Source organism: Nannospalax galili, unplaced genomic scaffold, assembly GCF_000622305.1.
Source record: "Nannospalax galili isolate Female #2095 unplaced genomic scaffold, S.galili_v1.0 scaffold440, whole genome shotgun sequence".
Classification (NCBI taxonomy): Eukaryota; Metazoa; Chordata; class Mammalia; order Rodentia; family Spalacidae; genus Nannospalax; species Nannospalax galili.
The window spans coordinates 2,813,207-2,837,952 of record NW_008347189.1 but is presented as its reverse complement, the minus strand read 5'-3'; the positions used below and the strand labels follow the sequence as shown (position 1 = coordinate 2,837,952).

At 42.4% G+C, this 24,746-nt stretch overlaps 2 long non-coding RNA genes across 3 annotated transcripts; one reads left to right on the top strand and one right to left on the bottom strand.

Annotated features, from left to right (window-relative positions):
• Positions 1–8,354: 8,354 nt before the first annotated feature.
• On the bottom strand, positions 8,355–11,295 carry LOC103742623. 2 transcript variants are annotated; one of them, XR_003851206.1, is made up of 3 exons: positions 11,172–11,295; positions 9,882–10,537; positions 8,355–8,609 (listed from the first exon to the last, which is right to left on the bottom strand). It is a non-coding gene; the product is annotated as an uncharacterized LOC103742623 (long non-coding RNA). The 2 variants fall into 2 exon arrangements; XR_607635.2 differs by having other exon boundaries at positions 10,414–10,537.
• Positions 11,296–11,555: 260 nt separating this feature from the next.
• On the top strand, positions 11,556–17,004 carry LOC115072138. Its single transcript, XR_003851207.1, has 3 exons — positions 11,556–11,685; positions 14,070–14,224; positions 16,883–17,004. It is a non-coding gene; the product is annotated as an uncharacterized LOC115072138 (long non-coding RNA).
• The last annotated feature ends 7,742 nt before the right edge of the window (positions 17,005–24,746 follow it).

Genomic DNA, 24,746 nt, shown 5'->3' with positions numbered 1-24,746 from the left:
AATCCTCTCACATACTATAAATCATAAAATATCCACTTCAGAAGGTGAGCTTCTAGAAAATCTAAATTGGAAGTGTTTTCTTATGCTTGACTTTCCCTTCTTCAGTATTGTGTCTCCTTTCAAGTACTGAAGTCTTCATCTCCACTGTGTGTGAAATAAAGAACACGTTTCTGGCATTTAAAGTGGGAGTTCATGAGCTTGACCTTTCAAATTTAAAACTAGAAAGGACCTCAAATTCTCTACATCAGAGAGAAGACAGTCTCCCTGACCTTGTGCTGGGGACCAAACTCAGTGCTTGTATGGATCCCTCAAGTGCTCCACCAAGGAGAGATTTTTGAGAATCTAATAAACAGCTGCTTCACCTTAATATTCTTTTTTCATCCTCCAAGTAAATTTCCCTTCCTGTTTCTAGGTAAAGGTATCCAAATTTAAAAATCCCTCATGTTTTATGCATCCAAGGAGATCTTTGCTATAAAGATCAAATGGGCAACATATATAAACAAATGATTAAGTTGAAATGCCTACTTTAAGAGGGTACCAGTATTTTAAGTGATACACATTTCATTGGGTAATATAAATGGCCAAAATGACAATCATTCTAGAAGATTAATAAACTCCAAAAATTATTTTTAATTCTTTAGAAATTAATGGGCTAAGATGGTGCATTAACTACTTTGAAATCACTTACTGGGATTCACCGATACTGAAGAGTTGAAGCATTTATTCAGCTTAGACAGTATTATAAAAATACACTTCACTCAGTAGTTTTATGCAACTGACATAGAACACTGGGTTTATGAATATGCTTGAGGCTCTTTTCCTTGGTATTTTATTTCCAATTAAGTGACTAGAAGAACGATAATAAAAAAGTGAGAATGCTCACTTTTCTCTCTTAGCAAGGCTTTTTGCAGCCCTGATAAAAATACACATGTAGAGGCCAGGTGTAGTGGGGCATGCTTTTAGTCCCAGCACTCGGGAGGCAGAGGCAGGTGAATCTCTGTGAGGTCAAGGCCTGCCTGGTCTACATAGTGAGTTCTAAGCTAGTTGGGGTTACAGGGAGACCTTGTCTCAAAAAAGACTCCCCCCCCCAAAAAAGTAGACTACTGTAGTGTTGTTTTGGAAGAGAAGGCTGGAGAGAAGTTGATGAATGGTTATTGAAGTTGTTTCTTTTATTACTAAAATGAGAGTGTGGATTCAAACAAGAAATGAAATCTGGTTCTCAGTGAGTGTCAGAATGGGAGTGCTCTTCCTCCCCTAGGGTAAAGGGATGGAGCCCAAAATATTTTAAGTTCTGTAACAGAATGGTAAGGGTATCTCTGTGATGAACTCACTAAAGGATTAACTTTTAATAATAAAAATATATTGTTTTTACTTTTCTTTTTTAAAATTATTTATTTTATGTGTATTCATATATTGACTGCATGTAAGTGCGTGCACCCATGTCTTTCAATGCCTACAGAGGTCAGAAGAGGCTGTCAGATCCCCTAGGACTGGAGTTATGGGCAGTTGTTAGCTGCCATTTGGGCGCTGGGATTTGAACCTGGGTCTTCTGCAAGACAAACCAATGTTCTTAACCACTGAGACATCTCTCCAGCCCCTGTTTTTACTTTTCTATGTCTTTCTAGGTCTTGGTTTATAACTTTCTAACCCTCCTTCCAAAGCAATCTACCAGCATAGTCTTGGGTGTCAAAAGGAAATTCAATTCCTGGTGAAAGGAAAATTGTTCTTAGAGACCAGAAGATGCCAATGAAGCAGGAGGTGGAAGCTTTTCCTGGTCTTATTAAATTCCCAGAGGAATTTCTGTAGAAGGAGCTGTGAGAGTTGGAGAGCCAACAAAATGGAGCTTCCAGGTAGAATATAACATTATGTAACCTCACCACTCAGAGTCAGGAACTTTCCAAGGGAGAAACTTGACTGATAATTTGTACATAAAAGAAAAGCAGAAACAATGAGTTGATGGTTTGGGGAAAGCACCTGTTGGGTACCAAAAATATTGATCAGAAGGTTTTTAATTCATTTTCTACCTCTTGCTTTTATTTGGAGAATGATACTTAGTGGGTTTAAAGACAGACTGAGTGATTGTCTTAATCTGTTTTACATCTTGCTGAACTGGATAAAGATTTACAGGGATCAAGGACACATTCTGTATTTTACAAGTTATATGAAAAGCTTGGTTTGTATCTATTCCTCTCTTAGTTGGTTCACTGTATGATTTTTTTCTAAAAAAGTACCTGCTTCCTGGTCCTGAGAAAATCAGAAACTTAATGGGTAGATAGTTCTATAGCCCATCAGGAGGGAGTTCAGCCTCCCAACTGTGGGAATCTTTCTCCTGACTCATAATTTTCCTTCTTTAGTTTCTCTCTGCTCTCAACTGCCTTTACCTCTGTTTCAACTGAAGATACACTGTTGGTATCATGATTACAGTCTACCTTTCTGAAGTTTAAATCTTCAGCTGAGGGCTCCTAAGCACAAATTATACTTTTGTTGGGGTTCCGCTGAGAGCCAGCTAGTCTTTGAAAGCATATGAGTTATTCATGTTCTGTCCCATCATCCTTTCTTGGATTGGAGTGGTAGTCTACTGGCGCAGTGGCTTCTGAACATGACTTCTAGAAGGACTATCACACTAAAATGATAAACTATAGATTTAATTCAATGCCTCACACTCACCTGGGTGAGGAGGACTTGTGAACCATGGCTAGTATACTGACCCCATAAATGCCCCCAGCTATTGTGCTGTTACCTAGATGAATGTCTAGAAATCTGTCAAGGAAGAGTGAGTTCCATAGATTCCAGAGCTCTTCCCAGACCCCAACACCACAGGCTCTCAAAAATATACATAGGGTAAGCAAAAGAAAGTGCAGTCAGATCCCAGAGACCTACCAGAACCTTCCTCCTCAGGGCCCAGCAGAGGGAGGATCCTTCAGTCATGAGTGCAACTTCTAATGGGGCTGACTGAAATCCTGGAAAATGTCACCAAGCTGAGAGGCTCTGGAGCAAGTTTATTCACACAGCCAAGAGAAAGAACTGAGATTCAGCACCTGAGGTCCACCTTCATTTTAGTCTGGAATTCCTGGGTTAAAAAGAGGCACTGATTATCATACAAGGTATACTTCTCAGGCAGACTTGATTCCCTGGTACCTAATTGCAGTTGGCCTTCTGATAGGAGTACTTATACTATGGGAAACTGGGTTATTGAAGGTGAGCAGCGGAAACAGTTTTCCCCTCTGAGGAAGGGGCCTAGGCAGAAGGCATACATGCCCAGGGCTTTCTAGCTTGAAATCTGCCCATACTATGTTTTCCTGAGGCCTGGGGGAATTGGGAGTGTTATCAGTAGTAACAACAGTGATGATTCACATTACTTTTCAAGAGTCTTGGAAGTCCCCAAATACCTAAATTGCTCTCTTGCTTATATTGCCAATTGAACTGTTGGAGTACAAACCATCTTTCCTGATTTCAATGCAAATGAATCACAGGTGTTTCATGAATAAATTTAACATCAATGGAGACTGTCTTCCTAAGTGTTATATGGAAAGCCTACAGCTTTCAACAGATTTTCAAAGGTACTTCAAACCACCAATATATGTATTTTCCAATGCCAATATTTGGAGGAGTAGTCTCTTTTCAACTCCAAAGGTGAATTTTTAAAATCAACACTAATACCATAATTACTACAAACAACAGTGAATGAAGTGGAGGAAACAATAGACAGGAGAGGATGACATTCATGTTTGTCCTTTTGAATGTATTAGCTGAAAAGCAAGTTCTCACACTGGTATGCTAGTTCCTGGTAATATGATAACCAATATATTAATAGATTTCCCTAACATTTTAATAAGAATCCAGAATTGTCAAATTAATCCTTTAAAAATGTTTAAGAATAAACATAATTGAGTATAATGACTGTGATATTGTGGTTGGTTAGATCTCAAATTCAATTTAGGCCACCAGAACAACAACTATATGCTTAAGTACTCATGGGTCTCTCTCTCTCTCTCTCTCTCTCTCTCTCTCTCTCTCTCTTTCTCTCTCTCATATTTATGACAGAGGGTAAAGGTTATTGAAATTAGCAATTAGAAAAATGTAGCTTTGCAGCTGTTATTTTCCTTGACCTCATGTCTATAAAGTGGTTTGGAGAACACAACTGATGGAAGTCATATGGTAAAGCAATTGGTCCTGGAAAGGCAAATTGGTAGAGTTCTGAGGAATATATTTTCTCAGTATAATTTTACCTTGTGATGCTTTGCGTGTGAACACATGCCATGCCCCAGAATATTATTTACAATCTAAGGTTTATGTGATATCTTAGCATGTTAATGTTTGCATACAAGTGGGGTTCCTTAATCTTGTGAAAATACCCTGGAGAAAGCCACTGAGAACATAGCAGGTTTTATTTCTTCCCTAGACTGCTTAGGTGCTCTATCCCAACCCCCCTCAAAACTGAATCAGAGCCCAGAGTTTGGAAGGCAAGGCAAAGCAATGCATGGGGATGCTTGCTGGATCTGGGAAATTCCTGGTGTCTGGATTCTCAGGTGTCCTGTCTCAGCAAAAAGCACAGCAAAACAGCTAAGAGTGCAGAGAAGGCCAAACTAAGGGTTTCCAGGAAGGCACCACCCCACTGCATTTCCTAGGCTTTGAAGAGGGCTTGGCTCCATTACATTTGCATTGACTCACAGGAGTGCAGAGCAGCTGACAGCAGATGCCATCTGGATAAAATATGTCACCAACAGTGAGAGGAGGGGTCCATCCTTATAGATGCCTTGGCAAAAGGGTGAGCTCCTGAGCGGTCGGTAAAGCAGGGCCAAGTGGAGTTTCAAAGGCTTGCCTCATTTTCCAGGTTCCTTAGCCTTCCATTGCCTCCTTGCCTCCTTGCCAATGATCTCCTCCCTTGCAGAACGGAGTCCCCAGGATGAAGTCTGCAAGAACAGCATCACTCCTTTCACCAACATCACTCTCCACTTGCTACTGTGCAAAACCTCACCCAACTTTCTCTCCAGGAGCAAGTGCCAGTGTTTCTAACTCTCTCTAGCTGAGCTGCAAGTGACCTAGCTCAGCCTCCATTTTTCCTGCAGTTGAACTAATGCTGGCAGGAACTGCCTTGGGGACCTCAGTGAGGACTCAGTGAGGGAACCGGGGTGAGCACACTTTGGAAAGCCAGTTGCTGAGCAGATGGTAAGGGATTACTTCCAAGAGCTGGGGCTAGTTTCATTTCAGTCTTTCAGATCCTGGAGAGATCTCAGTGCCTTCATTAGTGAACATTCTCCTTAGTTAGAAGCCTAGATCACTGACCCAAGAAGGACCGTAAGCCCACATTCCCACCAGAGGAGCTATATTGTCTGGGTTCAGCTGCCTGCCATCTATATGGAGATTCCTGGTGTGCTTCAGCCTCATTTATGGATGGAAGGCAATGAAGGAACCTTCTCCATGAAGTTACTGAGAGGGCTGAGCTGCCACTTAGCACAGAACCATGCCTTGGCCTTGAATATGGTAAATATCCATTTAATTGCTGTCTGTGATTACTAACACCATCTTCCCAACCTCACTGGAAAAGTTGAGAAGTTTATTATTCACCTGCTTTACAAGGGGTTCACTGAAGGCTGAGGACTTCTGGATGAAGGCATTAGCAGACACTACAGGCAGCAAATATCTTTTAAAGGTTCTTTCACTACTGACCAGACCCAAAATGCCACTCTAACACATACTCTCTGCCTCTCTACCCAGCTGGCTGCAAGGATGAGTGTGGTGGATAGCTTTAGTTGTCAACTTGATACACCTTGGTTGAGGGCACCTCCTGGGCAGGTGGTCCATATTGTGTAAGAAAGCAGGTTGAGGGGCTGGAGAGATGGCTTAGTGGATAAGAACACTGACTGTTCTTGCAGAAGACCTGGGTTCGAATCCCAGCACCCACATGGCTGCTAACAACTGTCTGTAACTCCAGTAACTCCAGTGCCAGGGGATCAGACAGTCTCTTCTGTCCTCCACAGGCATTGCAAGACAGGGGTTCACTTACCTACATGCAGGCAATGCACACATACACATAAAATAAAATAAAAATAAATAAATAAATAAATAAATAAATAAATAAATAAGAAAGTAGGTTGAGCACCACCCAGGGGACCATGCCAGTGAGCAGTGTTCCTCTATGACCTGTGCTTTAACTCCTGCCTCCAGGTTCCTGCCCCAAGTTCCTACCTTGGGCTCCCTCAGTGACCCAGGAGATGTAAGATAAAATAAACCTTTTCTTTCCCAAGTTGGTATTGATTATAGTGTTTTATCACAGCAATTGAAGGCCAACTAGAACAAAGAGGGGCCAGTTTGCTGCAGGGAACAAGATGGTAGGAGAAGAAACCTCCCCATGCCCATTGGGCCCTCTTGCTTCAGGCTTGGAGGTGCCACCAGTGCCACTGACATAAGATACAGGGAGATTCAGCATGGCAAGGTCTGAGGCAAGGTGGCTCCGTGGGATGAGAAACATGTGAGACTGGTCTTCACATTGCATAAGGGCTCACAAGTTTGCTAGCCCTGGGAAAAAGGTGGTGGTGGCCTGGTCTTCCCCTGCACACTTAGAGCAGGACAGGACCAGGCAGCTGTCACAGACCTGGAGAGTAGAGTAGAGCTAATTTTCTTAGTGGTGGTCAGCAAGCTATGCCCTAAGCACTACACTCCCTAGGTCACAGGATTGAAATGACGCCCCCCTCCCACAACACACCTGGTACTAATGCAAGGCCAAGCAGCCACCTCCTCCTACCCTACTCCTCCTGCAAAGGAGGAGCCCTGAGGGGTTCCTTATGCTTGTCCCAATTCCATGATCTCTGGCTCTCTGAAACTTCCAGCCCAGTCTCTGCACCCAGAGATAATTGTGCATATCCAATTCCTCCTTGTCCTAAAGGATCCAAGAATCAATAGTTAAGAGCTCACTATTTGGGATCCTGAACAAGAATACATGATCTCTGGGTCTTTAATTTGATAACTGTGTGTCTGAATGGCTCTTGGGTTCAGATCACTTGGCTCACTTGCTTGGGTTAACTCGCTTCTCTGTGCTGTTATTTCCTGTGAAGCAAAGGGATCTATGCTGGTAGCAATATTTAAAGTGTTAGCCTAAGAATTAAGTGTGGCAGAACATTTGGCCTAGCAGCACCATAGGAAAAGCCTAAAAAGTCACTGAAAGCATCTGGACACTTATCTTTGAAGTGCTGGGTAAATACAGCTTTTGAAATCTTAGCTCTCTTACAGCATGTTTTGAGAGAGAGACAGAGAGACAGAGAGAGAGAGACAGAGAGAGAGAGAGAGAGAGAGGGAGGGAGAGGAGAGAGAGAGGATGCTGTTGCAAAGGTGCATGTTGGAAAGTGGGGTGGTAGAGTTCCTCAGAGAGAAGGAAAAGTTGGTGCCAGAAAACTATGTGACAATTCTGGAAACTGTCTAGAACTTTCCAGTTTTTAGGGTCAGGGTTAAAATAGGAAAAGCAGGAGAAAGGGGTCTTGGAACACAGAGGAGGCTCAACAAATTTTTAAAAATGAGAAATTGTATTTTGAAAGTCAGGGAAAGGAGTCTGCATGAAATAGAAAGGGAGAGCCTGCATTTAGATGACTGACCTCTCTTGGTGTCAGGCTTCCAGGGACTGTGTAGGTCCCTGTGATGTTAGTAGCTCCTCTGTGTGCTTTTACTTTAGTGAAGGCCTTTGGCAAGGAAATCCCTCAGGAACAGGGTGGTACTGCTCTAAAAGTAGGTTCTAAAAGCCAGAGAAAGGGCACACTCCAGCAGCAGACACAGAGCACACCTGACTTAAGAGAAGCAAAACTCAGGGGAGAAGAAGAGAAGAGCAAAGATATGGGCATTTCTTGGGGGTGAATTTGGTCTCTAGTAGAAGAATGAATCATCTGTAGTCCTCAACTGAATTTCAATTTCAGTCTAAAAATCTTGCATTAGCATACATGTCTTAACCAGCTTCTCAGCTCAGAGTGGGAACTACACCTGTCTTAGCCTATTACCATTCCCCTTTCCTTCAGTATCAGCATCCTCCACTAACTTTGGCCATGGGGGCATCCTTTTCTGTTCCTTGCGATAACAGGATAATCCGCAATGATACCTTACCCAGCAAGCAATAAGACATCCAGGAAAACAAGCCCCACCCAGCATTTAAGACCATGCCCTTCTGCTCTTTTTACCTTGTGCTGGAGAGTGCTGATGCAGCAGCAACAACCTGGGGTATTTCATAAACTTCTGGCTCTTAGACTACTCTCCCCTCAGACCCTGACTAAAAAGTGCTGCTAGCAGCAAGGCGAATAAAATCAAATCAAACCAATTCCTTAGTGTTTGACCCAAGGGGCAAAGGACACACTGGTGAGAAGGAGCCGCGACTTGGAAAAAGATTTATTTTTCCTGGCCATAAATCTCATCCCCTTGTTCCTCCGCCCAATGAAGCATGATCAAGTCCTTTTCCATAAAGTATTCAGCATTAGAGCCACAAAACTCCCCCAATCAGCAGCCATCTGCTTCTACCATAACTGCTGCTACCGAAGCAGGGAAAGCAGCCGCAGAGAAAGGGCACCGCTGTTAGGCTCCTGGACAAATGACGAGCCTGAATAGCTTTGGTTCTCCTTGTGTATCTGTATCTATAGAGACAGGAGAAGAAAGGCCGCATTATATTGATACAACAATTGTAAAACAAAACACGGAAGAGGCATCTAAAGGGCAATATCGCATGCATCAGGGGTCCCCAGATAAAAGGGGCGCTAACAGATTTATAGAAACGTTTAATTGGTTTTCAATTGAAAGCTAAAGAGGCTGGGGCAAAGCTGTGAAGAGTGGCAAAGTGCTCTCCTTCAGCTGTCTGGAGGCCTGATCGATTTCATGGAGGAAGAAAAGAGGCGGAAGGGCAGGCAGGCGCCTCTTCGAGGGCAGTAGACCTGATTTTAGAATCTGTCAGTCCCTCGCCTTTCCTTCCTGCTTCCAATTGGAAGGCAAGAGGAGTTGGGACAGAATGCAAAAGTCAGTGTACTTCCTAACCCATAGCTGAAAAGAATGGACACAACACTCACAAAGTCGACTATAAACCGAGGCACCAGTATAGCCAGGCCTCAGAAAGAAAGAGTCCCGCCCTCATTGTACTTCCGCTTTTCCTGCTCTCCAAGACCAGACTCAGACAGCAAGGAGTAAACATCCCTGCAATCTGGGCTCTCTGGGCTGTGAGCGGTCCTCGCTTTGTACCCGCTAGGTGCAATTCAGCGCCAGCTTCGGTCCGGAGCTCCCCCCTCCCCGCCCCCCGCCGCCTTCCCCTGTTTAACCCCTCCCTAAGCAACAGGCCGCAAGGACCACAGCGCCCACCCATGCAGCAGCCCCGACGTCGGTCCGTCTGCTCCTAAAGCTAATTTATTGGTCCAACCCTCCATTATCATTTTCAGTTTCCTAATTAATCAAAGATAAAAGGCAATGGTGCAAATTACGATTATGCGAGAACTGGAAGACGGTTTTGAATAAAACGAAAGAAGTGAAATATGATTAATTGAACGACAAGATAGTGAAATCTCAAGTGCGAGCAACAGGCCTGGGGGGGGGGCAAATTCTGACTCCTGAACTTTGTGGGCTATCCTCCTCCGCCACCGGCGCCCACTCAAGGGGACAGCCCCCAGTGCCCTCCGGGATTCGAAGTCTCTGAGGGGAAGGGAAGGAACCGGGTTCCAACTCCACTCCCAACCAGCTCCGAGCCTCTATCCAACTCCTTGTCTTCCACCCTTGATACTGCCACCGCCCGGGTCTAGTTTTTGGACTTCCGACTAAGGAGTCTCTTCCACAACAGGACCGCCTTTGATTAAAGTGCACCCGGGTTTCTCCTCCCCGCCCCACCCCCGCCTGTGCTTCCTTTCTGCCCCTGTCGATGCCTTTACCTAGACCAATGCTTCATGAGAGTGCAGGGAAACAAGCCCAGTAGGTCAGAGATCGCATTCACTCACGTAAGGGATTAATAGAGTCCTTTCTGGTGCTGTTTTACAGAATTACCAGCGGGATTAAAAGACAGACCCCGCATGGGCATACAGTACAGTTTGCATTCGCTGCTCCTAGTGATTAATGTTTCAGAAGGGATTTGTTCTGGGAGTTTAGGGAATCTGTTCTCGGGGGATACAGCTCAGGGGCTTGAGGGCACCGCAGTCGCGTGCCCCCACACTAAGGGATGAGAGTGGACATCAGATTGGCACAGAGGTCCCAGGAACCGCCGCCTTTTAGTGTCCTTTCTCCTCCAACCTCGGCTTTGGAAGAAACAATGAGAACTGTCTGGGAGGCTGACTTTAAGTCTAGCGGGGTTTCTATGTAAAGAGAGGGTACTCTCGAATGTTGCGAGTTCGTTGACACGAAGGAACTCAGCACCGGGTCACTGAACTTCGCGCATTTCCGTCCAGAAAGGGGAGCCCGGAGCCTCACATTCCTAGGAAGCGATGCTTCTCGCAGTACTCTCCAGTCCAACAAACACCCTGGCTCCCAGCTTCTCGTAGCAGTCAGGGTCAAGCTCCAGAAGGCTTATTTGACCTCGCAGCCAGGGAGGCACCTGTATGGAGCAAGAGCCTGGGCAGAAAACCTTGGGCCCGTCACACCAGTTCCCAGCTGGCAAATAAAACGCCGGGAATTGGGGAGACTACCAAGAGGCGTGTGTGGGAGGAATAGGGGGAGACAGAGGGAGGGGCAGGAGGTGGAAGAGGGAGGGAGGGGGGGGAGGAGGAGGAGGAGGAGGAGGAGGAGGATGGAAGAGGAGGAGGAGGAGGAGGGGAAGGGGGGAGGAAGAGGAGGAGGAAGAGGAAGAAGAAAAAGAGTAGAGAAGAGAGGAGAGGAGGAAAAGAGAGAAGAAAAATGGAGAAGTGGGTGTTCCCCCACCCCACCCCGGTGGTGGGCATTACTGCTCTTGGCCAGAAGAGGACGTCCTTCTGGCCGAAACTACTTGCCGCTTGACTGGGGCCAGAGGCTCAGACGCAGCCCGCCTCCAGCCCCTGCTCTGGGGTGCTGGGCGCCCCCTCCTGGCCGCTGAGCCGCCTCTATCCGCAGTCCCCTGCGTGGGATCCAACCACGGCTCCGCCCTCCACTCGTGGGATAGGAGTAGGGAAAGAACGTGAAGGGAGAGAGTGGGGGTGGTCCCCGGGAGTTAGACTGCGGGCTGGCATCCCCGCGAGTATCCACAGCTTCCTTACCTGTGGAGTGCAGCGGCTCCTTCCTTGCGAGTGGCGCTCTGTAATCCTGCGCTCCCTCCACCTCGGTCCCGCCCCATCTCGACTCCGCGGGCTTCTCCCGGCAGTCCCGGGCTCTGCAGCAGCAGCTGGGAGGGAGGGAGGGAGTAACTGCCGGCTGCTGCCCGGCGGCGTCTGGGGGCAGGCAAGCCCAATGCACCCAGCCGCCATCTGGAGCCACGCGGCGGGCGGGGTGCGGGTGCTCGGGACCAGCCCATTCTGCAGGGGCCCAGCGGCCCAGAGCAGGGGCCTGACCGGAGAGTGGCGAGGGTGGCCTCCTGTCCTTGCAGTGCTCCTAGAAGAGTGTGTGAGAAGGGTATGGTTCCTGGGTGGTGCCGCAGAGCTTTACCTTCCTCAGGTCACCCAGATTCCAGGACATCCCCAAGGTTTGATGAAAGTGTAGGGATCAGCCTAGCAATCCCCCCCCCCCCCCCCCCCGCAGTTTTCCCTCTACGGTGGAGACTCTCCAACCTGGAAGGTAGGACACACCTGGCGTCAGTAGATTTGAAGAGATGTCTCATTTCCCGCGCCTCCCACCTTGTCCACCCCACTCCAGGAAACATTCTTTTCCAAGAGGAGGGTGTTTGGACACCTCCACACTTAACAACCTCTTCAGCCAGAACCTGGGCAGGACATCACCCTCGGGGGTGAAAGTTTTCTTCGAATGGTGGAAGGGGGAAGAATAAGAGAGGGCGCCAAAGTGTGGGAAGCTCATTCATGTACCTTTAACACAGGAGAGACAAAAGGGAGCCCAGATTACTGGGTGAAGGGAGATGGGAACCGTGGCATCCCCCTTTTACTTTATTTCTGCTCAGTGCTTTGATTTCTAATCTAACCTTCTACCCATTTCCCTTTCCTGCTTCGTGATGGCCTGGTGAGCAGAAAGGCAATGAATGTGGAGGTCAGAGAAGGTATTCCGGGAGCTCAGCTTCCTGCTGTCTCTTAACACACCCCCAACCATAGTGTTTAGGCTAACATAAAGTGAGCTGGTTGGGCTTATGGACAGTGGCGGGTGGTCTGAATTTAAAAAAAAGAAATGAAATAAAGGAAAGACAGACTCACTTCCACCCCAAGGCATTAAAAGACACCCCCACCCCCAGCTGTCTCATGTCCGGCAGAATGGCATTATGTAAAAGATCTGGCATGTCACCCAGTGGCACATCTGGTAGGTGTAGATGGCATTCATTAGCACGGGGCTTCGACTCTGCGGCATGCCAAAGCTCTGACAGAGATGCCCGCTGCCAATCATTCATTCGCTGCCAATCCCAGAGGGCGGATGGGCACGGATGGCTCCCTTCCACACTGGCACCAGGACTGGAGGAAACAATGTGTTGAGACATGAAAAGATGAAAGCGGAGCTGACGATGCTAGGCACCCAACAGATGTATCCCGTGAGGAGATAACGGAGGGAAGAGTCATTTAGTAAAAAAGCATATGCAGAGTCTCAGGAGGGAGGCTTGGTAGGGGTGTGCCAGTCAGGGGTTGAGCTGGGAGAGGCAGAGGAACTCCTATAGAAACCTGAAAGTTGAAGTTGCTTCTCTGAAAGCACCCAAAGACCTAGATTCCAATCTCTAAACAGCAAGACTTCCTCCTCTCCTTGGTTTGTCTTGTACCTTGTCTCTCTAGAAACCTAACTCTGAAAAGAACAACTCTGCCTTAGTGGCTGCTTTTGAGGATGAAGATTAAGTGCCTTCCTGTTTTTAAATCTGCATCATTCTCAGCCTAGCATCTGTATGTGGGAGGGTGGTGGGGATGGAGGTGCTGGCTTTTCTTTACTGCAGAGCAACAAACACTTTGCTTGGGTTACTCAACTTCTAAAGGGGACAAAGATGAACAAAACAAGGAAACTAAAAAGAAAAGGAAAACTAAAAACAACCCAGGACAGGGATTGTCTTGAGCTAGGTGGTGATTAACTAGTTGTTCAGCATAATCCTCTTCTCTTTTCTCTTCTCTTCTCTTCTCTTCTCTTCTCTTCTCTTCTCTTCTCTTCTCTCTCTTCTCTTCTCTTCTCTCTTCTCCTCTGTCTCCTCCCCTCTCCCCTGTCCCCCTCTCCTCTCTCCTCTCCCCTCCCCCCTTTCTTTTTGTATTTTATGAGACAGGGTCTTACTATGTAGCCCTGGCTGGCCTGAAACTTGATGTGCAGACCAGGCTGGCTTTGAACTCATAGAAATTCACCAGCCTCTGCATCCAGAGTGTTGGAATTAAAGGAGTATACCACCATGTCTATCCATATTTTTGACATGTACATTTTATAAGCATTATTTATCAATTCAATATTTAATAAAACAAACATGTTATGTTTTATTAACAATAACAATCATGTTTTTTTAATTTTTATTTTTTGGTCTTTTTGAGACAGAGTCTCCCTGTAGCCTGCGGCTGACTTGGATTCACTTTGGAGACCAGGCTGGTCTTGAACTCATAGAGATCCACCTGACTCTGCCTCCCAAGTGCTGGAACTAAAGGCTTGTGCCACCATGCCCGGCTGCGATCATGTTTTTTTAAAAAGAGATTGTGGCAATAAGTCTATAACTTCAGTCTAATATAGAAGTTTTTGTTTTATATATATTTCTTTAGAAACTTTGAATATGTTGGCTCTTATTCACAATATAACTAGTATGTGTGTATTATCTATAAAATTATGCTTTTTAAAATATATACTATAAAATATTTGGAATATATATGCTACAAATGTATCCATAATTTATCTGAAATTCAAATTTAGCTTATTATTTAAATTTAGATTAACTGATTATTTAAATCTTATTTGTCATTTAGAAACATATATTTACTTAACAACTCTGAATATGTTGACTCACACTATAACTGCAGTAGATTCACATGTCACATTATTATTTGAAGCTTAGAGACGGGGACAGAGGCAAAGAGCTGAGATTGCTTCTTTTCATCAGTGAAAGAACTAACTGCTTCCACTTTTTGTGAATTGGACCCGAATCACCCAGCTACAGACACCAGTAGAGGATTCTGCAGAAATTAGCCTTCAAAGTCATTAAAAGGTAGGTATAGATGTTAAATGGGTTGCGAAGAGGAGTGTTGAAAATGGAAGGGTAAAAGAGTTAATGTTCCTGTCTAGAACTTGGAATGCTAACTACTCTTGCCTTTACTTCTTCACATCCCCTGTTCACCAGCCAAGAACCTTCTTTTCTCCCTACAGATAAGAGTTATGTAATTTGGGAGTCTTTTAGATAGACCCACTGAAGGGTACTCCAATTGCCTCACCCTGCATCCTTGTTCAGCATGGAAGAAGCCAGAGCAGTCTGTGTCCCAATTCCCTATTGGCAATTTGGGTAACCTCTTCAGAGGTTGGTGTGATAAGAATAGGAGGTAAGAACTGGCCAGGCAGTTAGGGTAAAAAGACCCCAAAGAAAAATAGCCAGTTTCTTGGCTAAGAGTCAAAATGTCTTTGGGCCTCTTAGCAACCTACTCTGTTCCAAAGACCAAAAATGTCAGAATTATTTGGGAGCTCTTATTTAATCCCTAAAAGATTTTAGGGTTATCTCTTCAGAGGGGGCATGTTAGAGTAGCAAAAAGCCGACAAAAAGAGAAGGAAAGAAAGAAAGAAAGAAAGAAAGAAAGAAAGAAAGAAAGAAAGAAAGAAAGAAAGAGAAAGAATACAAAAAGTTGTTAGAAAAAAGTGAAAAGTGATAGGGAGATATGGGAGGTGTTGGAGGGGAGGGAGTGGGTGTGGATTTGATCAAAACACCTTGTAATTTCCTCCTATGTGCAAAATATGGATCCTTAAGTTTACAGACAAGAATCCCAGTCACCGCCCATAAAAAAGGGACTCAGACCTCATTGGATGAATGTGCACTGAAGGACATCTGGGGACACTAACTTGACATGATAGGCTTTAACACAAATAACAGAACGTATAATTTCAGGGAGGGCATGAGAGGGGGCCGATGGGGAAGGGGATATAAAGATGATTAGGATGTTTTGCATGAAATACACAAAATTTCAATTAAAAAATTTTAAACCAAACATAACAAAACAAAACATGAAACAAACAAATGAAAAGCCAAGAAGATAGGCTTTGCGGTACAGGCCTATAATCTCAGCCTTGGCAGAGGCAGGAAGCTCATGAGTTCATGACCAACCTGGGGGACTATATATATATATATATATGTATATATATATATATGTAATTTACTTGAATTTAGAAGCTTACTTGTGAATTTCATCAAATTCTATTTCATAATGAGGATTTGGACTTAATATATCTATAGGACAAAGTTTGCCTTACATTTAAATACTTAGTTTTTGGAAGAAAACTGTAAATAAAACTTGTCCATAAATATAAACGTAATAAAGAAAATGGCTTTTGTTAGGAAGCTGAATACTAATCCTATGACTCATTAGGGGATGATTTCAGATCTTTTACTTGCTTAAATCATGTTTCTTTGTCTAAAAGATGGGTTAACAATGTTAATGTCTTACAAAGCGGTCATGAGGCTTAGAGATCATTATCCACATAGAAGACTTTAAAACATGTAAACTCCCAGAGAACCATACAGAGACAGAATTCAGCCCAAAGGATACAGACTGAGACTACTTACAAAGCGTATGCAGGGTTAAGGAAACATAAGAGATAGTGCTAAAGTTTGAATGGAGTTTGCCGCTTCTGAAACTCTCAAAGATTCCTCATTTAATGGTTTTGAGAGGTGGACCTTTAAGAGGAGGTTAGACCATGGGAACACCAAAGCTATGAGTGCATTAATGCTACTACAACTTCAACTAGAGTGAACTTTAATTTAGGAAAGCAGGCTATTTAAAGAAAGCCAGTGACTCTTATAGCACTAGGCCCCCATTCTTGGCTGTTCCACTCTCCAGAACTATGAGCCAAAATAATTTTCTTTCCTTTATAAATTATGAAATCTCAGATATTTTGTTTTAGCAACAAAAAATGGACTAAGACAGTAAGGCATATAGAAACTAGAACAGGAGGAAGCTCTTGAGTGAATAACTAGTATTCATAGAGCCTGATAAGGACAAGAACCTTGAAGGAGGGACCCAGCAAGTACAGAGATGAAGCTACTGCCAGAGAGACAGAAAGGAGAGAATCAGGGCATAACTACCCCAATATTTCTTTTTTCACATACCCCAGTCTCACATTAATGTAAATTATTGGCTAAATCCATTGGGAAACTAGCCAGCAAGGTGCTGGAGCCTGATGATGAACCTGGATGAAACTGCTTCTGGAGAAAAGGCCAGGCAGGGAAAGTTGGAGAATGGATCTCTTGGGAGACAAATTTAGAATGCCTGCACAATAGCATTTCTACTTACAAATAAGATTCTCTGAGAATCCTTCCCACAAACCTATTTTATGTAAAGTCTAACTGGAAGTAATTTTTGTTTGCTTATGACAAAGAGTCTTGTTATGTAGCCAAGGCTAGCCAGGAACTTTCAATTCTCCTATTTCAGCCTCTGAAATATTTGAATTATAGGCATGCACCACCTCACCTGATGTAGAAGTAAAATCTTAAAGGTCTTTGTAAAGTCAAGCATCCAAGTTTGTGTGTGTGTGTGTGTATGTTCATTCTTGTGTGTGTATGTGCACATACATGTTTGTATATGTGTGTATGCATGTGTCTACTTGTGTGTGGGGGCCAGAAGTGGACATCAAATGTCTTCCTTAATCTTTCTCTGCCTTTTAGTTTTTGAGATGAGTGCTCTCATTGAGTCTGAAGCTGCTGATTGGCTAGACTGACAGTCCATCAAGCCCCAAGGCTCTTCCTGTCTCAGCTTTTCCAGCACTGGGGTTAAAGATCCCTGTCACTACACCTAGATTTTTATGTGAGTACTGAGGATCTATCTTTGTTTCTTTTCCTGTTGCTATGATAAAATACTCTGACAAAGCAATTCTAGGGGGAAGGGGTTTGTTTTAATTCATAGTTCAAGGTATAGCCCATCATGATGGGGATTGTGGGGGAGTATCAAGGCATTGGGAGCTTAAGGTCACTTCCCATCCACAATCAGAAAGCAGAGGGCGGTAGCTAAATGCTTGTGCTCTCCTAGTTTTCTCCTTTTAAACCCATGACCTAAACCCAGGGAATGGTGCTGCTCACTATTAGTGTGGGTATTCTCTCTTCCAAATCCTCACAAATATGCCCAGAGGCTAAATAATTACTCAGGAGTGTGTCTGGAGGCTTGTCTACTAGTGATTATAGATTAAGTCAAGTTGACAGTTAACACTAAGCCTTCAAACTCAGTTCCTCATGCGTGTGTGGCAAGCACTTCACTGACTGGGGAGACCCAGCCCTAAGCATTCAAGATTTACAGAATCATCTCTGAGTCATTTGGCTGAAGGGTTCTTACTAGCTCTCATGAAAGTTTTCCAGAAGTCTTAGAAGATCTTGCAAGCTAAGATTTGGAAGAATTTGAAGGCGCACCCTTACTGATTTCCTTTCTTTGGGCATCCCCAGGTCTCTCATCATTTTGTGGTTTCCTGTGTTATGACTGACCAGTCTTGCCATGTTTGATTAGTCACTTGCTGACTTTTTTTTTTTTTTTTTAAAGACTGGCTAAGTTTCAGCAAAGGATGACTACTTCATGACAAATCAGGTGCACAGCAAAGGAAAAGCACACGGGGACTTCCTTTGAGTTTAGATTCTGTGTGGACTCCAGAATGCAGAAACCTTTCCTCTTCCTAACTTTCCATTCCTTTTAGACTCCTCCTGAACCCAAACTAACCCACAGACAAAAGAGTGATGAGACACTGGTGGAGAAGCATGCTCTCTTCACTGTAACCTTAAAGAAAAATTATAGCCAGCAGGAGACGCTCGAATGCATTCTAGATCTTAACACAAACAAAACTTCATTTTTCTGCTAGATTTGAAAATTTGAAAAACTGATATAAGGTTGGCAGCATTTTGATAGAGAGAAGCTATAGAAAAATTGGAAATTGAACTGAGCAGCAAAGATAAGTCCATCTGGAGGTATTGTATACAATTAAACAGAAACTGTAAGTGAGATAGATTGACTTCTGAAAATAAAGTGTGGAGAATTGTACTGAAATTAGTGAAAATTACATACAAAGCAACAACCTTTCAAATGATCTGAAAATGACTGTAAGGGCAAACAAACAGCAAAGGAAGAACAATATATCCAATGTAATCTATGAAATTTGTTAAGAAAAGTGAGTCTGCAGGTTTGAATCAAGACTAGCCTGCTCCTGGATCCTCCCAGGTAGCAAGGCAGAGGCAGCATATCAGAGACTACTCAGGACTGTGGCTGCCCCAGGCCTCAGCTCCAGCTCTTTTGTAACAGAAGGAGCGGGGCTTTAGGTTTCCTCCTCCTATCCCCAGCTCCCTGCGGCTGAGATTCTGAGTGAATACAGTTGGGGGATGGCTGCTTCCTTCTTTCATACAAACTGTACTTGTAGAATATAGGTTCAATTTTGATGTGGTAGATTGAGAATATTGGGGCCTTCCTTTGGCCTTTGAACAGCAAGATTACATACTTTGAAAGGCAAGCTGAGAGGACTACAGGCCTTCATCACTTCAAATCCTTCTATCGTAGCCACCCAGCAGTCAGGTCCTAGAGACTGGGCACCATTCACAGGAGTTTGTCAATTGTTTCCACTCCCAGTTCTTGAGTCTTCCTCAGAAATTTTTCCTGGGAAGACAATCAAGTCATAAAGCAAATACCACCTGGTTCCTTCCCAAAGAAACAGATTTGAAACCAAACAGAGAGGCATTTAAACCCAAGGGCATGCTCAAAAACAGTAAATGTATAGAGTAGTAATTGGGAAAGGATTAGGAGATTGAATGAAGATATAGACTAGGCAGCAGACTAATTTCTTTTAGTTTGCAAAAGAAAATTGGGAAGTAAGACAGCTGGGAAGAGTTAACACATATACAAAGAGAAAACAGAGAGCTAATAAAAAAATCAACACTGACCCCAGAAAACAGTCCATCCCAGGAGCCACAGAAGGACCAGATTCATCTGGGAGGAATTTATACTGGGTGGTAGAGGCAAAACATTGAACAATAGGCCAGTACTTAGTGGATTTCAACAGATGGATGAAGTCCAGGAAAGGACAGACAATAATCCAGTATTACTGTCATCTCAGAGTCAAAGCCATAGATCCCTAATAAGAGTATCTGAGGTTTACTACTCTGTATGAGAGGGACAAAGAAAAGAAAGGAGAAGACACTTCAGTAAAATGACTCATCATTTGCTAAATACGTAGACAAGAAAACAGTAACAGCAAGCCTTAGGAAGACGAACAAGTTCTCAGAATTGCTTCAACATATCATGGAAAATGTCCAATTTCTAACAAAAATGATGACTCATGTAAAGTAAAAAGAAAACGTGACCCATACTGGACAAAATACTAGCAATGGAAACTTCCTATGAGAATGAACTAAGCTGTTAAATCACAGCCTCTGCTTAAGATAGAATTTTAAAGAAAACAACCTGACCATTTGAGGTACAAAACAAAGACAGCAGATTCAAAGATACAGATAGAGCAAAAGTAAAAAGATGTAACAACATCAAGTAAATAGCAAATACAGAAAAACCTGTGAAGATGAGCTAATAGGCAAAGTGACCTTTAAACAGAAGCCTGTTACTAATGGTAGAAAAATTTTATAAATAGTTCAATCCTTCAAGAAAGCTGTAACAATTATAAATATATATGTGTGTATACATGTATGCATATATATGTATATATATATCTCCCCAATATAAGAATAACAAAATACATGAAGCAGAAAAGTAAAGAAATGGAAGGAAAAAGAGAAAACTCAACAATATTTCAAGATGTCAATACTCCAGTTGCTTAGAGCATGGCTAATCCATGGCCCACAGATGGTACATACCCCAGGATAGTTATGATTGCAGAGCAACACAAAATGGTAAACTTACACAAAACTTCTAAAGATTTTTTTTTTCTCCACCTCTATTCTCCAGTGTAAACTTTGCAGACTGCAACCTTGTATTACGTATGTCGAAAGAGTAGACAGAAGGAATAGGCAAAAGACCAATAAGGAAGACCAGAGCAATAATGTAAACTAAATAGGTAATCTAAACACACAGAAGGAAGGGGATGATATAGATTGGAGCAGAAATAAAGAAATAGAGAACAAAAGAAGAATAGTAATGAGATAGAAAATCGATTGCTGAGAAAATCTGCAAAACTGATCAATAAAAAGAGCTATGGAAATAAATACTATCAGGAAGCAAAGGTATTTCTATGATTAGATACTATAATATCTAGAAGCAGAGAAGGGCAAGATGACAACTGTAATGTACAAAGAAATGGCGGGCCCCTGCGTTCAGATATGGGCTATTTGATTATTTTATTCATTTGGACAGAGTTCATGTTTCCATCTGTGTTGTAACATGATTTAGAATGGTATTGCTTTTTTTTAAAAAAATTATTTAATAACCACATAGTATTTATTTCCTTCTCATAAAAGACATCCACTACAAGCCCGAACCCTGTAATAAACTCTATGGCCAACACGCCCTAGGTTTCCCCATTGTGCGCTTTCTCCTTTACTGCAAAGGGTAATAAACCAACTTATTCACCCCCCCCAAAAAAAAAGAGCTATGGAAACTGACTTAAGATAAAACAAAGAATCCATTTCTTTTACATTTATTTCTGAGACAGGGCCTCCCTGCAGTCACAGTTGGCCTAGAACTCACTATGTAGATGAGCTGGCTTCACTCTCACAGAAATCTACCTTCTTTTATCTCTTGAGTATAGGGATTAAAGGTGCGACCACCATACCTGACTCTTTTTCACTTTTCATTTAAAAAATTAAATTTTTATTAATTTGTGTGTGTATATGTGTGCATGAGTGTATACACACTTATATGTGCTGGGATGCATGCCTATGCACAGACAGAGGCCAAGAGAGGGTGTTGGATTCCTTGGACCTGTAGTTACAGGTTTTTGTTGTGGGACACCAGTTTGTTATGTGGGTACTGGGATCCAAACTCTGGTCTTTATGATTGTGCAGCAAGCACTCTTAATCATTGAGTCATATCTCTAACTTTGAAATAGATAATTAGAATAAACATTAAAAAGAAGAGATTGAATGGAAGACTACAAACATGATAATTAATGAAATAATAGGTAAAGTTGACAGCCATTCCTCAATGAATATCTGCATCAAAACATCATGGGAGATACTGTAAGTACCTACAATTTTTGTCAACTAAAAAACTTTAAAAAAGGAAATTATCCACAATGTAAGACCTAGGTGCAGATGGTTTCACTACTGAATTCTACTGATCATAGAAAATTTAATATTAGTAATTCTTCACAAACTCTTAAAAATAATAGAAGCCAAGGGAACACATCCTAATTTTCTAAGGTCAGTTTTAATCTGATTCTATAATCAGACAAAGATTTCAGAAGAAAAGGGAAATCCAGACTAATATTGCTTGTTAACATGAATGGGAAAATCTTCAATAAACTATTTATGAAACAAATCCATCATATAAAAAGAAACAACAAATAAACATACACTATTAACATGTGGAAGTCATTCCAGAGATGCAGTGAGCTAACATCTGAAAATCAATGATACAATCATTTTAACAAATGTATAAGAACCATTTGTCAATGCCAACACATTTTAAAAAAAATTTTATTTACTATTTTTATTTTATGTGTATGCGTGTATTGCCGGCATGTAGGTAAGTGTGCCCATGTTGTGCAATGCCCATGGAGGTCAGAAGAGGCTGTCAGATCCCCTGGGACTAGAGTTACAGACAGTTGTTAGCTGCCATGTGGGTGCCAGGATTGGAACCCGGGTCTTCTGAAGAACAACCAGTGTTCTTAACCACTGAGCCATCTCTCCAGCCCCACCAACACATTTTTATAAAGATCAACAAGCTAGGGATAGAAGAAGACTTCCTCAGTCTGATAAAGAATAGTCACAAGAAACCAGATCATACTTTATGACAAGAGACTGGATGTCTTCCTGTTAAGATGGAACAATGCAAGGAAGTCTGCTTTTGCTACTTCTACTTAGCACTGTGCTGGAAGCCCTAGCCACAGAAAGGAGGCCAGAAATAGAAACAAAAGGCATTCAGATGGGAAAGAAAGGAGCTAACCAATATTTACAGAAGACAGGATCTTGATATAAAAAATCCAAGAAATCCAATAAACCACTGTTAGAATTAACTAAGATAAAGAAATTGTAGGACCAAAAATAATTATGTTAGAAAAAATTAATTTTTATAGCCTTCCAATCTGAGAATGAAATTAATAAGACGATTTCATTAACAGTCCCATCTACAAATTTTGTAATGCTATGTTGAACATCTGAAATAAAACTATAGAGAGATGTATTTAAGATAAATCAAAATCATGAGATACCACTTCTAGAATGGCTGTGATAAAAAGACAGTCAATAACGGATATCCAGGTCATGGCAGCTTCTCAAAAAGTAAAATAAAGACAACTATATGATTCAACATACTAAAATCTTAAAAGAATCCAAAATAGTGTAGGAAAGGGAAAACAGAAGAGAGAAAATCAGATATGTGGAACAAATAGAAAATAAGAAAGTGACACCTCTAAGTGCCAACTTAGTAACTGCACCCAGTGAAAATGTTCTAAACATACCAAAGGTCAGAATTAAGGGGAAATATCAGTGCAAATCAAATTTATGCTATCTGCAAAGCCATGATTTCAAATGTAATAATAAGTGTAAGTTGATATACAAAGATAAAACAGTTATAAGAAAATATAAATCAAGTAGATACATCTGCTATATCAACAACAGACATAGACTTCATAACTAAAGAAAACAGGAGGGGAAAAAGAGTAAGTAATAATCACACTTTACAAATATGAAAATGTACAAACATAAAAGCAGAAATAGACTAATATAAAAATATAGGTAGTCTCAAACACTCCTTTGGCTACAGGAGAACTAGTTCACAGGAAAAGCATATTGCTAGTTAGTTATATTGTGATTGTGGCCAAAACAGTAACAGTGATATCTTAAGGGAAGAAGAGCTTATTTTGGTTCATAGTTTCAGAGAGTCCAGTGTATCATGGTGGAGAAAATACTACCCAGTAGCCCATCTCACATCATGGTAGGCCAGGAAGCAAAGAATTGGAAGTACTAGGACTCAGCTGGACTCAGGCCCCCAGCCCATCAGATGGCATTCTCCTATCAGTTAATCTTCTCTGAAATCACCTTACCCGTGTACTCAGAGGCATGCCACACTGCTCTCTTAGATGATCCTAAATCCAGTCAAGTTGCCAGTGAAGATCAAGTGCCACAAGTCTATCTTGACGCTCACGCACATCACTTTAAATAAATTTTACCCCTTGCCCACCATAACTACACTTGTTTCATAATGAAAACTGCATTTGGTCCATCTCAAGGAATCCTTAAGGACTTAACAGCTTCACCATTACTCAAAAATACAAATTGAAAGTATCTTCTGAGACTTAGAGAAAACTTTTTAGCTGTAACCCCTATAAAATTAAGAAAAAAGAACATTGTATACTTCCAAGATCCAATGACAGAGTGAACATTCCCATTCCCAGAGGAAAGAACTGAGGAACAGAAAGGAGAGAAACCAAAGCAAGACCAAAATTTAAGAGGGAAATCAATAAATCCTGTAGCTCTATGCCTGGTATCAGGGGTGTGTATATAGTATTGGCTATAGTCAACGGCAGGGCAGATTTCAGAACTTGGTGCTGCTCTATAACCGAAATGTAATACCCTCTCCAACCTCAACCAACCCCTGGTAAACACTGCTCAATTTTCTACCTCTTAGAGCTCATCATTTTACTTTCCTGTCTAAGTGAGATCAGGCAGGGCCTTTCTTCCTGCATTTGCCTCATTACATTTAACATAATGCTCCTCAGGTTGCAGATGACAGGATTTTCTTTTTAAGCCTGAGTAGTATTCTGTTGTGTGTACGAGTCTTCCTTTCATTCTTTTGTTTGTTTGTGGCTTTGGATTGAACTCAGGACCTTGCACATGCTAGGCAAGTGCTTGTACCACTGAGATGCATCCTCAGCCTCCCCACACTTAAAAAAAGTTAATTTACTGGCCTAGAAATATGGCTCAGTAGTAGAGTACTAGCTGCTCTTGCAGAAAATCTGGGTTCAGTTCCCAGCATCTGCATGACAGCTAACAATTCAGTAACTTCACTTCCTGGGGATCTGACACCCTCTTCTGACTTCCATAGGCATTGCACCACAAGAGTCATGTACATACACACAGGCAAAACACTCCTACATATAAAATAAGAAAACATTTCAAAATCATTTAGCTATTGATGCATTCTTAACTGGTTCCATAGTTGGCCATTATGACTAATGGTGTCATGAACACAAGAGAGCAGAGATTTCTTCCACACAGGGATTTAGTTTCATTTGGAAATATGCTTAGAAGAGGAACTGCTGTATCATACAGTAGTTTTATTTTATTTTTTGAGAAAGCTCCGTTATGTTTTCCATAGTGCTTCTACTTATTTATATTCTCACCAAGAGTTCCCTTTTCTCCACATCCTCATCAATGCCGACCATCTTTTTCC